The 9,541-nt window shown below is 46.9% G+C and overlaps 1 pseudogene; it reads left to right on the top strand.

Moving 5' to 3' along the window:
* The first annotated feature begins 8,324 nt into the window (after nucleotides 1-8,324).
* On the top strand, nucleotides 8,325-8,805 carry LOC102821431 (annotated as a pseudogene).
* The last annotated feature ends 736 nt before the right edge of the window (nucleotides 8,806-9,541 follow it).

Raw genomic sequence — 9,541 nt, 5'->3', positions numbered from 1 at the left:
GACATTCAAAGGGCCATAGTACAAGTTATACGCCCAGTGGTTTAGAGCGTGGGTTTGGACTTGGGCCAAAGTTGAAGCCTAGTTCTGTCCTTTACCCTCTTGGTGACCTTGAGTAGGTGACTCAGTGTCTCCATGTCATGATTCCCACATGTATAGAATAGGGATAATAGCTGTGTTTACTTCATAACCCTCCAAAATCCAAACCACTGCCATCGAGTCAGCTCTGACTCATAGTGACCCTAATAGGACAGAGTAGACTTACTCCATAAGGTTTCTGAGGCTATAAATCTTTATGGGAACAGAAAGACTCATCTTTTCCCTGAAGAGTCATTGGTGGATTCGAACTGCTGACCTTGTGGTTAGCGGCCCAACGTATAACCCATCAATTCAGCGACCCTGCATAGGGTTTCCAGCACATTAACCCACAGCGCCACGCCAGAACCCCGATAGTGAGAAGTAAATAATGTAATGCAGGTGCAGTTCTTGACTCACTGTCCAGCACACAGCATTCAGCAAGAGGAAGCTGCAGTGCTTATAAATCACAGGCAGGTGCACAGGTGGCTCACCATGAGGCCGAGTTACAGGCCTCATAGAGAATGCAGCTGTGAGAACCCAAGAGGGAGTTGCCAACTCTTGAGGGAGTCAGGAAGGATTCTAAGGAATCAGATAGGCTCTTGAAGGGCAAGGAAAAGTTTTCCAAAGATAAAGGAGTCTTTTCCAGTGGAGGGAAAAGAACATTCTGAGGCATTATAGGTAAGACAGCACATCTAACTAATGGGAATACCAGAACACCCCCACTAGAGGTGTGATCACACCAGCACATTTGTGATTGCCTGTTTTCTTCTTGTAAATTAAACTGTATACCTGGCCAGCACAGAAGGAAGTACAAAGAGGGAACACATTGGAATATTTTCAGGGTCTTGAGAGACACTGGGGTAGACCAGATGACCTTTGAACTCTGAATCCTGTTCTTCGATTCTCTTGGAGGATCATGCCTAACAGACAGTTGATAATCAGATAGGACCACCCACCAAAGATACCAGTCACAGCTGAACTCAGTTTCCAGGAATAGCCTACTTGGGCAGGATTGGTTCTCCACGCCTCTAGGTTGATCCTTTTACCAGGCTCCTTGGTGCTGTGAGCGCCCTCTGTCGGTTCTGTCATGTCACCTTCCTCATTAAGCCTTGACCGCCCAGAATTGAGTCAGAAATGGCTTGACAATGCCCAACAGCAGGGCTGTTGTAAGGATTATAATTGCTAACACATGCTGACCCACATGACAGTAAGGGTTCAATAAAATTAGATGCTCTTTCTAGTGCTAACTCAGTTATCATGATTGTCCTTCTAATTAATCAGGTGTGGTGCTGTAGGATAAGCACTGGACTGCTAACCGCAAGGTCGGTGGTTCAGATCTACCAGCCACTCCTCAGAAACCCTATACAGGGTCGCTGTGGGTCAGAACTGACTTGACGGCAATTCAAACCAACAGGAAGCAATCAGGATGCTGTAGAAGATTCTCCTGAATAAGTGGTCCTACTATTGGTTCTCCGCCATCACCACCCCCAGTCCTGCTTCCTCAGCCTCATCATTTCCTCTTATCCTCTGCCATCCTCACTAGCTAGCCCAAATAGTAAAGAAAAAAAGAGAACATGGACTTTTATAAAGAAAGTCAGGGTGACCTCTAGGAGAGACTGGAAAGGGTCTGCTGAGCCTGAGAGCCTGAGCTAGGTTGCAACAAGGTTCTTGACCCTCCACCCCAAAGATGTTTGTGAGACAAAATGCCTTGGTCTGGGCCATAAGCCTTTGACTTCCTTCACTTCCACCTACACAACAGGTCCCTGCTTTCCTGGCCCCAGCATGGTGGCCAAGGCCAGCAAAGAACCATTGTGTGCCTCCCTTCTTATCTCATCCAGAAGAACAAAAGCTCCTCCCACCTCCCTCCAGCCCCTTCTCCTCAGAGCATGAGGCTGGTGCCTCCTGGGGGTTGCAGGTAAATTTAGCTCATCCTGGTGGTGGTGGTGGTGGTGGTGTGTCATGGAGTCGGTTCTGACTCAGTCTACCAGCCACTCCTCTGGAGGAAAATGAGGCTTCTACTCCCATAAAGACAGCCTTGGAAACCCTATGCAGGGTCCCTATGAGTTGGAACCAATGCACGGCACACAACCACCACCATCACTAAAACATAGATACCCCCACACCTGACAAACGCAGCCTGTTTTCACAAAGGAGGAACGCATGGTCCTCAGATGTCTCAAGTCTCCAAAATGCTGCCCCAGTCTCCTAAGCCATGTTTAGAGCCTTTTACCCTCTGGAAGCTAGGCTCTCGGCCTGTTTTGGAAGGCTATTCATTGCCCACATATTCACTGCCCACCCCTTCCTCTGCCCTCCTTTTACTCCTCTCCATGCTTTTACTGGTTGCTTGCACACGTCCTAAGCATCTGTTCTTGACCAGGTACAATGATAGGCATGTTCACTTTGCTGATAATCCTCACCCAATCCTGTATGGAAGAAAAATTAAGTGCAGATGAGAAAAAATCAGACCCAGAGATGCCACAAGATTCCCAAAGCCACACAGCTTGACTTGAGCAGAGTGAAGATTATCCCCAGGAAAGGCTCCCTGAAGTAGTTGAAGATAAGACTATAGACCTCAAAGCCCAAGTTGGATTTTGAGGAGGGGTGAAAAGAGGGGGTGGCATCCCAGGCAGGAGAGGCAGCGTAAACAAAGGTGCAAAGGAGAAACTATGCCTTGTGAGTCCTGGGAGTGAGGGAGAGGCAGTTACAGTTTAAAGACCAGGGTGGCTAGAGCAGGGGATCCAGCAACCAACAAAACTCGGGCAAAGTGGGTATTAGCCCACCCCCTCTTCTCTTATCTGAACTGCTGCAACCACATTTCAGTGATCTCTTCCATGTTCAGAATCCACTCTTGGCACTGCTAGGTCTTTTAATCCTCAGTATAGCCTATGGAAGAAATGTCTCATTATGTTCCTTAAAAGAAATTAGGTCAGACTCAGAGCTCCCCATCACCCCCAGCTGTTAGGAAAATTCGATCTTGATTATTACTTAGATGCCACCCCCATCACACCAAGGATGTTTCAGGGAACCCACACTTTTATAGCTGAGATACATAGCCCCAGCCCAGACCAAAGAGCCCCCTTGGGGGCTGCTGCCTCTGTGCCCTGTGTGGGGCCTGGAGGTTCCAGAGACTAAGATGCATCCCAGTCCTCACACCTCAAAGCCATTTTCTGGAGGCCCTGCCACTCCCCAGCATATACTAGTCATCAGTCTCGGAACTAGCAGGCCTCTGTCACTGTCATAAACCTGGAGACCGCTCCCTCACCCTCACACCCCTACATCTCTCTTAAGGGTCTCCAGGTTTTGCAGAACAAGATCATAAAGCTATAGCTCCTATAGTAATTTCTGCCATTGGTCCTGCACCAAACCTGAGGGAAGATAGGCCTGCCTTGATTCTCTGGAAAGATATGTTGTTGTTATTGTTAAATGCCATCGAGTCGATTCCAACCCATAGCAACACTGTATTGGGTTTCCAAGGAGCCAGCTGGTGAGCTTGAACCACTGACCTTGCAGTTCAAACAACTTTGCAGTCTGACACATTAGGCCACAGTGCCAAACCAGGAGGGGGTAGATAAACCCCACAAAGGAGCGTCTCCAAAAATTATCCGGTGCCACACCAAACTTTCTTTCCACACTACCCTGTCAGACTGGATTTCTTTCTGTTCCTTGCATGTATCTCACTGTCTTCTACTGCTCCCACCCCCCAGCCCTCTCATGTGTCCCCCTGCCTGGAGCACCCTCCTTTCTCATCTTACAGCTGGCCCCCACTGATCCTTCATAGCTCATCATCGATGTTTTGCCCTGAGAACCTTCCCCTGACTCCTGGACTGGACTGGATGCCCCATCAGGGGTCCCAAAGCCCCCTACACTTCTGTAACCCAGGCCAGCTGCCTTGCCGTTGTCATTTTCCTCACCCACATCCCCATAAAATGGAGAGAGCTCAGGGTGCATCATATTCCTGGACCTGCACGTAGTAAGTAAGTGCTTAGTAAACATGAGTTGAACAAACAATCCAGTTCCTAAATCAGACTCACATGAAATACAGGAAGCTCTGTGTTGCCTGAAAGGAGGACTGCTAGCACAATGGCTAATTGCTCAACTGCTAACTGAAATGTTGGTGGTTCGAACACACCAGCTGCTCTGCCGGAGAATGATAGACAGGCTGTTTTTGTAAAGATCTACAGCCTCGGATAGATCTATAGGGTCACTGTGAGACAGAAGCAACTTGATGGCAGTGAGTTTGGTTTGGTTCAGCCCCTCAGCACCTTTTCATCTTCCCGTCCTTGAGGTCTCTGCAACTCTTCTGCCCCCATCTTTCACCAGAAAGGCAGGGTAGAAGAGAAGTCTTCATTTGGCTGGCGCATTCAAGCAGAGAACACTCAGACCCTGTGTTTGCAGTCCAGAACATTCCAAGTTTGCAGTCTGCTCAGACGTGGGGACAGATGGTTGGACAATGGACAGCTGGGCAGGGAGGGTAGGCAGCTTGGCAGAATGGAAATAGCATGAACTAAGTCTTGGGAGTCCTGGGCTCAGAGCCTATCTGTTCCATGAGTTTGATGCACACATCAGTCTGGGTTCTTTGGTTGCCAGCAACAGAAACTGACTTTAAGTTACTGAGGCAGAAAAGTTATTTATTAGAAGGCTTTGAGATAAGAGAGAATTCACAAGTAGCTTAGCTCAAGTGTTGGGCCTTCCCTGTGACAAGGGGCAGTCAAGGCACCAGGACAGAGGGAAGGAGGAACGTCCCCAAAAGAATCAAGATTCTGTTATTACCTGGAAATATCAACTGCCACAAAACTGTGTGACCTTGGACAAGTCACTTAACGTCTCTGGTCCCCAGTTTCCCCCTCTGGATAATCTGAGGCTGACCTCTGTCTTCATTCACTTTCCCGAAGTGCTTTCTGAGAATGCAGGTAATCTCTGACTTTCAGTGGGGTTCTATTCTGACATTTAGTCTATTGTAATTAAGTTAAATGCCTCATTTTTTTAGTTTTCACTATTATTGCCTTTTATTATCAGTATTTTTAGAAATCCAATCTTTATCATGCTTTTGAGAAGGGTAATATCGCAAGCTATGTGCTGCAATAGTATAGTACATACTGTTGCTGTTAAGTGCCGTCAAGTCGATTCTGACCCATCGAGACCCCATAACATTTCCAAGGCGTGGCTGGTGACTTTGACTGGCAACCTTGAGGTTCAAACCAACCTTGTGGTCCAGGGCTTATTCTACAGCACCACACCAGGACTCCAGTGCATATTACTAATGATAAAATGTACAAAAATAAAACCAAAACAATTATATAAGTACAGTTCATCATAACCTGGGTACATTGTAATCAGGATCTACCTGTACTTCCTGCCCTGGCCCCAAATTGCACATCTCCCCACCCAGACACCTTGGGAGTGGGCTGTGAGGCAGGTAGGTGAGAGAGCAGGCCTCATAATGTGGGTCTCTGCAGCTAACTACATGGAGCAGGGCAAAGCCTCTCCCAGTGCATGAGTTGGGACACGTTACTCATTTGCATGAGGTGGACAGCCAGTACATTGGTTTTTCCAAGGAATCCGCATGTTTTCCTCCCTGCACACCAAAAATGCTGATGAAAATGTGGATGACATCATGGGTCTCCTCCTGGCTGTAGTGGCCATTTTCCCCAGGTTTGGGAACTCCCACCTGGAATCTCCCCCCTGAGGCACTGCCACCATCCTTCATTTGGCCTTTAACATTTACACTGACAGATCTGGACCTATGATGAACACCTGGGGCGAAGAGGTGGGTGGTTGCTCACAACCCAGTGATGGAGGCAGGTGCATAAACAGCTAACTATAGCAGCCAAACAAAGTAAGAGCTACCAAGAAGTGTGAGCCAAGTGTGTGTGGGAGCCCAGAGATGAGAGAGCTGGCTTCGGCTGGGTGATCAAGATGCTCCATAGAAGAGGTGATGGGTGTGCCAGGCTTCAAGAATGAGTAAGACTTGGCAAAAGAGAGAGAGGAAATTCCAACCTGAGAGCTGCACAGAAAGGTCCAGGTTTGGTTTAGCAAGCAAAGCTGTCTAGTAGGGTCAGCACTTTGGACTGATGAAAATGTTCGAGAAAATATATAGTGGTGGTGACTGTTCTGAATGCCATTGAATCATAGTATACTTTAAAATGATTAAAATGAATTGCATCAAAAATAATTTTTTATCTAAGAGTACTTTGGGATAATATCAGATGCCATCAACTGGGTGTCCTATCCATTCTTCACCACATTCCTCTGCCCCTGCTGTCGTATTACAGACCTCCCCAGCCCAGGCCTGGGTAGGAGAGTCTGTGGGCCCTCCTGGTGCCGGGGAAGCAGATGGTCACGTGTAAGAGAGTTGCCCTTCCCTCGCATCAAGGTCTACCTCTCACTCAGGTGCCGCTGATGATGCCTAACCCCATCTGCTTCCCCATCCCACTGACCAGCCTACTTCCAAATAGTGCCAACATTCCATACATCTCGGGTCTTCATACCTTGTTTGTGGTACTTTTACTGCTAAAGGATTTCTTTCCTCTATGATCCTTCATCTACCTTGTACAGCCTTCAAGAATCATCTCCCTGCTTGAGAATGTCTTTCCTCTACCATCCCTCATCCACCTTGTATATCCTTCAAGAATCATCTCCCTGATAGAGAATGTCTTTCCTCTATGATCCCTCATCCATCTTATACATCCTTCAAGAATCATCTTTCTGCTAGGGAATTTCTTTCCCCTACAATCACTCATCTACCTAGTAACATCCTTCAAGAGGCAGCTCCCTTATTCCCCGGGGAGAACACTACACTACCCATGTCTCTCCCTTCTTGCAGCACTCTGAGCTGAGCCCTCCCATGGTGTGACACAAATAGGCCAATGAGAGCAGGTATCACAGTGTAGTCTTGCTTGTAGGTCTTTCTTCCAAGTACACCGGGACCAGTGCTGAGAGGCCCCTGGCTTGCTTATCATTGTACTCCTGGGACAGCCCTGGTCTGGTGCCTGACTCACAGGAGGTGCTCAGTGCTGGAGAGAATGGTATTGGGAAGGTTCTGCCCTCCCCCAGGTCCTTCTCTGTAGGTGAATGAGCAACAGGCTAGATGACATCCAAGTCCCTATACTTCCGGAATTTTCTGGTTCTAAGAGCAGCAGTGGGTGGCCAGCCCGGCAAGTTGCTGCCCATTGTCACAGGCCAGTTTCCTGCTCCCATTGCCTGGCTGGTACCAGTGGAGAAGGAGAGAGGAGGAGCAATGCAGCATCCACTGCAAGCAATATTTCTGATCTTGCTGGAGAGGTAGAAGGGCAGTGCCCAGAGACTGTGTTATTCATTCAGGCTGAACGGAACATCTACCCTTTTTGGAAATCTCATTAAAACCCTGCCCTAAACAGCCTAACCTTTGGGTTTTGGCTGGCGTTGCCTGAGTCCTTTGACTATATAGGACAGAGAGTTAGGCTCTTGCTCCATTCTTGTCTGAAGGTGAGAAGTGCTACTCTTCCTGCTTTCCTGATTATGAAATTAGTCATTTTCTAGGAAGCTTATTTCTAGAGTCCACTGTACGCATGCAGCACTACACTATTCTGAACATGGCTGGAGCCTGGGAAGCTTAAGTTATGAAATAGGTGTGATTCACATGTGGGTCTCTTTCTAAAATTATCTGAATTTGCTTATCTCTCTATACCCAGCGAGGGGTGACCTCTCAGCTTGGGGATATGTGTTCTCCATCCCCACGATTAACAGCTCAATATACAAACTGGGGCAAGACCCTCTTCTGTGCCTAATTTTTCTTCTCTGCAAAAATGAAGGGCTTCCCAATGTATGATTCTATGACTTTTCTGAGCAACAATTGTAAAGGAGGGTGCCAAGTGCTTAAAGATATGCTCACAAAGCAGCTCAGATAAGGGCTATGTTTGAGGTTCCTAATGTTTTTTTCAAGAATGTCAGGGCAGTATTCACACATTCAGGTATTTATTGAGCACCTACTGTGAACCTTATGAGCTTGAACATATCCCACCTGAATTTAGAGACCATCTCAAGAACAGATTTTGATGCACTAAATTAAACTGTTGTTGTTGTTGTTGTTAAGTGCCGTCGAGTCGGTTCCGACCCATAGCGACCCTGTACAGGGTTTCCGAGGGTGTAAATCTTTACGGGAGTAGAAAGCCTCATCTTTCTCCCGCGGAGCGGCTGGTAGTTTCGAACCGCTGACCTTAAGGTTCGCAGCCCGATTCGTAACCACTACGCTACCAGAGCTGGCCAGGAAAATGGTGCCAAAGGCGAAGAAGGAAGCCCTTGCCCCTCCCAAAGCCAAAGCCAAAGCCAAAGCAAAGGCATTGAAAGTCAAGAAGGCAGTGCTGAACGGCATCCACAGCCCATAAAAAAGAAAAGAAAATCCGCATGTCACCCACCTTCCAGAAGCCCAAGACTCTGAGGCTCCGGAGGCAGCCCAAATATCCACGGAAAAGCACCCCCAGGAGAAACAAGCATGACCACTATGCCATCATCAAGTTCCCTCTGACTACTGAGTCAGCCTTGAAGAAGATTGAAGATAATACCACACTTGTGTTCATTGTGGATGTCAAGGCCAACAAGCACCAGATCAAACAGGCTGTGAAGAAGCTCTATAACTTTGACATAGCCAAGGTCAACACCTTCATCAGGCCTGATGGAGAAAAGAAGGCATATGTTTGACTGCCTCCTGACTATGATGCTTTGGATGTTGCCAACAAAATTGGGATCATCTAAACGGAGTCCAGCTGGCTAATTCTAAATATAAATTTTTTTTCAATTAAAAAAAAGTACTAATGGCTAAAGACCAGAGGAGTTGTGCAATGACATCAAGAACATCATACGAGAAGAAGGAAAAGGTCATTAAAAAGACAGGAAAGAAAGAAAATACCAAAATGAATGTTAGAATAGACTCTGAAACTTGCTCTCCAGCTTAGAAATGCTAAAGCAAATGGGAGACATGAGGAGGTAAAATTGCTGAACAGAAAATTTCAAAGGGCACCTTGAGAAGACAGAATAAATTATTATAATGAAATGTGCAAAAACTTGGAGTTAGAAAACATGCTCAGCATTTCTCAAGTTGAGAGAACTGAAGAAGAAATTCAAGCCTCAATTTGCAATATTGAAGGATGCTATAGGCAAAATCCACCACTTGTCTGTCAGTTTGTCATACTGTTGTGGCTTGTGAGTTGCTGTGATTCTGAAAGCTATGCCACCAGTATTTTAAATACTAGCAGGGTCACACATGGTGGACAGATTTCAGATGAGCTTCCAGACGAAGACAGACTAGGAAGAAGTAGTGACGAACTTCTTCCAAATATTTAGTCACTGAAAACCTTAAGACTAGCAGAGAAACACTGTCAGATATAGTGCCGGAAAATGAGCCCCTCAGGTTGGAAGGCACTCAAAATGCGACTGGGGAAGAGCTGCCTCCTCAAAGTAGAGTTGACCGTGATGACGCAAATGGAGTAAA

This window comes from Chrysochloris asiatica, unplaced genomic scaffold, assembly GCF_000296735.1.
Source record: "Chrysochloris asiatica unplaced genomic scaffold, ChrAsi1.0 scaffold00083, whole genome shotgun sequence".
In the NCBI taxonomy this organism is placed as follows: domain Eukaryota; kingdom Metazoa; phylum Chordata; class Mammalia; order Afrosoricida; family Chrysochloridae; genus Chrysochloris; species Chrysochloris asiatica.
Note: the sequence above shows the minus strand (reverse complement) of the source record. Positions and strands in the feature narration are given on the sequence as shown.